Genomic DNA, 6000 nt, shown 5'->3' on the forward strand with positions numbered 1-6000 from the left:
GGCTTGTTCATTTCATAACGTACTGGCGGTTTGGCCTTCGCCAAAAGCATTTATAGCCTGTGTCAAGCTGTGATCCGCTTTTATATAAAATATATATATTTCCCCCTACATGTGTTCTCAAGATGGGACGGATGACACCCACTGCTGTGTGAGACATCAGAGAGAAGACAGGAGACCTCCCGTCAGGATCTTCTAAATAAAGATCTCACAATATGGAGACATCAGTGACAACTCCATGTGTAAGGCCTATAGGCCTATTCCAACATACTGGGTCCGGATGACAGGCTTTAAGTGAGGATTGAGGAACCACTTTAGTTGCCTTTCATATATGGCTTTTCATTGAAACTACGAGGAGTTTTTGATTTCCCATGGGGGGGAGGGGGGGAAGTGGACCGTAACCATGGTTCGGTCGGACATGGTGGTCAGAAGTGCCAGGTGAGCTGTTCCTGGATCAGAGGGAGTGGGAAGTGGTTTGTGTGTGTGTGGGGGGGGTCGAAGTGTGTGCTTCAAAGCCCTTTGATGGCTGGCTCTGCGGTAGGCAGGCTTGCGGTTTCTCCCCGAGCCCTCCAGCAGGAAAACAGCTTTTTCCATTGTACAAGAGACTTCCCCGCAGCCAGAGCTAGCTGGGCCACTTTGAACTGGCGGGGGAAGCCACAAATAATTTTATTAAGTGTTCAAAATGCTCTTAGCGCTTGCACACATACGCGCACACACACATAGGCATGCACACACACGCACACCACACACTCACACACTCACACAAACGCTCTCATTCACACATAGGCACGCGCACACACACCACACACACTCAGACAAACACATGCGCTCTCATTCACACACACGGAGACCCATACATTATCAGGGGTGCCAGGGCTTTTGAAGGCAGGGGCTGAATCATCAGACAACCCACCCTTCCCCTTATCCCTCGCTCTCCACCTCTCTCTCCTCCTACTCCTCCCATTCTCTCTCTCCCTTTCCTCACAGAGCTCGATAGTGATGTCCATTTTCCAGGCTGGAGCAGGGTAATGGTACACTGCACAGCGGTGAGTTATGGCCGGGAGGGGAGGGTAAAGAGAGAGAGAGAGAGAGCGCGAGAGAGCGAGAGAGGCCCTCGGGCATCCCAGTCCACCGAGCTGGTCTGCTCCTTCATGTTGCCATGGCAGCCTCCCGGGGGCCAGAGGAGAAGAGAAGATAGCCAGGCTCTGTTTATGACAGTCACCTGCTATTTTACTGGCCCTGTTTCCCTGCGTTCCCCTGCCCCCCTGTGCCCACATGCTGACTGGCTGTCATTGAGATGAGTTGGAGCTGGGGCTATGGGGCGAACACATGTGGTTGTTGTACCTTTGGGAAGGCCAGACATGCAGTGCCTGTCGACCGCGAGTGAGTCGACAAAAACTCACCCCAGACCAAAGGAAGGATTGGATTCCTTCAGATAGAACTAAAACACCTGCATGCGTACACTAATGACATTTTCTTTATTGATAATTGAGAAAACAAGAGTTAAACCTTAAAATGGTTTAGATAAACGCACACGCACAGACCTCACACACCCTTCTGCATCTGGAGGAAATGTGTGCTGCTGACACATGCGGACTTGGCAGGGAGCGGGGAGCGGTGGGATGGAGCTTCGGAATCTCGGCCCTGGATCATCCCACGGGAAGGGGCGCGCGAGGCGTCACACTGACGAATGACGAGCAGCAGTTAAACAGGGGCGTCCGGCTTGCACCGACACCGACACACACATCAAGACTGAAGAGACAGCGTTTTGTCTTCCCTCCCACCTCCAGTGTAAAAGGTGAAAGGGAGACGTAGTGTGGGGTGGGGTGCAAAGGATGGTCCCTCATCACACTGCCACCTATCTACAGTGCCTTGCAAAAATATTCATCCCCCTTGGCATTTTTCCTATTTTGTTGCATTACAACCTGTAATTTAAATGGATTTTTATTTGGATTTAATGTAATGGACATTCACAAAATAGTCAAAATTGGTGAAGTGAAATGAAAAAAATAACTTATTTCAAAAAATTCTAAAACATAAATAACGGAAAAGTGGTGCGTGCATATGTATTCACCCCCTTTGCTATGAAGCTCCTAAATAAGATCTGGTGCAACCAATTACCTTCAGAAGTCACATAATTAGTTAAATGAAGTCCACCTGTGTGCAATCTAAGTGTCACATGATCTGTCACATGATCTCAGTATATATACACCTGTTCTGAAAGGCCCCAGAGTCTGCAACACTACTAAGCAAGGGGCACCACCAAGCAAGCGGCACCATGAAGACCAAGGAGCTCTCTAAACAGGTCAGGGACAAAGTTGTGGAGAAGGTACAGATCAGGGTTGGTTTATAAAAAAATATTCGAAACTTTGAACATCCCACAGAGCACCATTAAATCCATTGTTAAAAAATGGAAAGAATATGGCACCACAACAAACCTGCCAAGAGAGGGCTGCCCACCAAAACTCACGGACCAGGCAAGGGGGGCATTAATCAGAGAGGCAACAAAGAGACCAAAGATAACCCTGAAGGAGCTGCAAAGCTCCACAGCAGAGATTGGTTAAAGAAAAAAATAAGCAAACACGTTTGGTGTTCGCCAAAAGGCATGTGGGAGACTCCCCAAACATATGGAAGAAGGTACTCTGGTCAGATGAGACTAAAATTGCTCTTGCTCTCTCTCTCTCTCTCTCTCTCTCTCTCTCTCTCTCTCTCTCTCTCTCTCTCTCTCTCTCTCTCTCTCTCTCTCTCTCTCTCTCTCTCTCTCTCTCTCTCTCTCTCTCTCTCTCTCTCTCTCTCTCTCTCTCTCTCTCTCTCTCTCTCTCTCTCTCTCTAGTAAAGAGATATATTTATGTGTGCAGAGTGCTGACAGTTAGAACTGAGGAGAAGCAGAGGTAGGCCCATTCTGATTCCTTGTGAAAAGCCACTTTTGAAAGCCTATGCCAAACCATTAGACACAGCATAAAAATAATGCAGTAGAATTGGGGAAAAGAGAACTACATGTGCATTCACCTTTTGGTGCTAAGGCCAAAGATGATGAATAGGTTCAGATATGAATCAGATGAATCTGCAATGCTTGGGCTCACTGGCTGTTCTTCCATAAAGGGTCAAAGTTGAGTCCAATGTGTGGACTTAGCTTAACACTCCAATCAGCTTGTGTCATTTGTTAAGGATGACAAACGTTTATCTCTGCAAACCAACAGCTGTCTCAGGCCCACCGAAAGAAGAAAGAACAAGACGGGGGAAAAAGAACCAGCAGCATTCCTTTGCCCCCTTCAAGCTGTTCAAACCAGAGAAGAAAAATATATTGGATGTGTTGACTTTACTCGTTCAGGTGGACGGAGCCAAGAGTCCCGAGGAATCCTGCCTTGAAAAGCACAGAGAAAATGATCTGCTTACGTTACAGCAACACACACACACACACACACACACACACACACACACACACACACACACACTCACACACACACCACCAGAAGGAGTTTATAAACCTGCTGGAGTGAGTTCCTGTAGATTAGTTTACACACCCGTGTGCCTGAGCCCTGGTGGCTCCTGGCTCAACCTTTGACTGTGTTTTACTGATGGATCATAACATGATGCAATTAAATGACTATGATTAATTTACAAAAACAAGTACAGACATTCTATATGAATAACAGTGCAGTTGTTGCAGTTGACCAGAAAATCCTGCTTATAATGTTGCCACATTCCACAGTTAAAACCGTATCAACGTTTTCTTTATCTGAGTGAACAACTTAAGGGTGTATCAACAACACCATCTTTCTGGATGGCTTCCAGCAATTTGCCAGGAGAATGAGGATAAGTGGGTCAAGTGGCTGACACTCTCTAATAGGGGCATACCTTAGCTCAATCAAAGCATTTAAGATAAGGAATCTATTGTAGTTGTGGTGTAACTCTTTCTCCCAGCAGCTTGTCTGCTTTTTACTGCTAATCTGTAATATGTAGCCTATAGGCTATAGGATGTGTGTGTTGATAAAAAGGCGGGCCTCCTAATTATAATTGCGAGGTGAATTGTTTCATAGGACTCATGCTCAGTGCCATATCAGCCAAATCAGGCTTGCCAACGCAAGAAAACTTGCCAATCATTTTCGTGGAGATTATTTTTTATTTTTTACTTGGATTCATGTAATATAATCTCATAAACAATATTTAGTTCTGATTTGTATCTCTCAACAATGTTATCATTCAATTCCTTTCACTACTGGTGAGGTTTAAACTTGTTGTATCAGCATCAGTTAATTGGAATCCTTGGGATGTCCCTACCCTAAACCCTAACCTTAATTTACCCTAAATTTAACCATAATCCTTCCCTAACCTTAACCCTTACCTTCACCATTTTAAATTCCAACTTCAATGGGGTATGGATGTCCCAAGGATTCCGAGTAGCATGGAACAATAAGCTTCAAGACAGAAAAATATCACTTCCTAATCTTTCATCTCGTGTTTTTCTGTACGAATGTGGTGGCGTCAAAGTAAAGGGAAATATTAGAATTGACAAACGCATTGGGAGACTTGGCATTCGGCGTAGGCTACATTCGAATGCGGGATCCGAGAAGTGCTGCTTGGTTTGACATCTCTATTTGGCCTAGATTGAAGTGATATTAAAACACATGGACTCTACCTACTTCTTGTAACCTATATTAAATTCTCCGTTTAGGCTGTTTTTCTCGCTCTTTCCTCCGAACCACCGGGCAGCTGTAAACTAAGGTGAGTTCACACCGCGCGCTAGATCTCGCTCACCGCGCTCTTTGATCGCACACCTGTCCGCCTTGCCTCTCCATTTCAGTGCGCCCAGAGGTTATCTACAAAAACGACTAACTGTAATATCACTGCACTATACTTGTATTACTATAAACAATAGTAATAATTGTAATCAGTCTTCCTCTGAACAAATTATAGGCTGAATATTGACCCATCATTTCAAGGGTGACATAATAATGTCTACCTTAACTTTTCTCCTGCAAAATAATAACTATAACCGTATTGCAATAATGAAATAATGTGAATTGAATTCATAAGGAGCAAACAGTTACTAGAGATATTCGACAACTATGTAATTAACAGTTATTTACGCATAGTGGATCAGCCTTATAATATATCAGAAGAAAGAAAAAATCCCACAGTGAAATACATTTGATAAAACTTCATGAATGTGAGCTAGATAATGGAGCATGTGAAGACAGACAATCATAGGCTACTGGAAACAACTGAAATGGACTTAGTAAACTCACGTGTTTAATGCGTAAAATGGACATCAAACTTACCCAAGAGCGGTGTATTGGCGACTCTTAAAACGACAACACAGTCCAACGTTCCAGGTCCAAAACAATCAAAAAGAAATGTGCATCTGTCAGAAGAAAATCTTCTTCCCAAACACAATGGACGAGTCCTGTCTGCTCAGTCTCGAGCGTTTTGCGGACGGTACATTATACAAAGCAGTTTAGAAACAGAGGCACGTTCAGTATTCTCCAAAAGCGACAGATATCATGAGCAAGGCAAGGGGGACACAGTACAGAGGTGAGACACTGCACTCGCCCGCGCCGTTCAGACCAAGTGAAAAGAGACCAATACATCCATAGGTTGAAAAGCAAGCTAGGGATAGGCTACTCCCCATTAAAATCTATTCCAGATTTTCTCAACCTTGCGCGCAAGAGCGTCTTGGATCACAGTCGCGACCGCAGAGAGAGAGAGAGAGAGAGAGAGAGAGAGAGAGAGAGAGAGAGAGAGAGAGAGAGAGAGAGAGAGAGAGAGAGAGAGAGAGAGAGAGAGAGAGAGAGAGAGAGAGAGAGAGAGAATTAACATTTTTGAATGAATAAGGCAATGTGCATCTTTGCTTCACAATCATGTGGAGTAAATAACTTAAGTATAAAAATACACTAACCATATCAACCTTTTTAAGTGTTGTCAAACGAAGAGCTATATCATTTTACAACCAGTGCAGGCCTATACCTCAGTTGCTATAATGCTTGTGTTACTATGAGCGTG

The 6000-nt window shown here is 44.5% G+C and overlaps 1 protein-coding gene across 2 annotated transcripts in view; it reads right to left on the reverse strand.

Annotated features, from left to right (window-relative positions):
* LOC121567276 (netrin-3-like) overlaps positions 1-5621 on the reverse strand; it is a 48090-nt gene extending 42469 nt beyond the window's left edge. The window contains exon 1 of one of the 2 annotated variants that reach the window (XM_041877187.2): positions 5280-5621. The gene's annotated coding sequence lies outside the window, so the exon portion shown is untranslated. The remainder of the gene's footprint in view (positions 1-5279) is intronic. The other variant, XM_041877177.2, reaches the window with a different exon arrangement.
* Positions 5622-6000: the final 379 nt, after the last annotated feature.

Source organism: Coregonus clupeaformis, chromosome 1 (genome assembly GCF_020615455.1).
Source record: "Coregonus clupeaformis isolate EN_2021a chromosome 1, ASM2061545v1, whole genome shotgun sequence".
NCBI classification, from domain to species: Eukaryota; Metazoa; Chordata; class Actinopteri; order Salmoniformes; family Salmonidae; genus Coregonus; species Coregonus clupeaformis.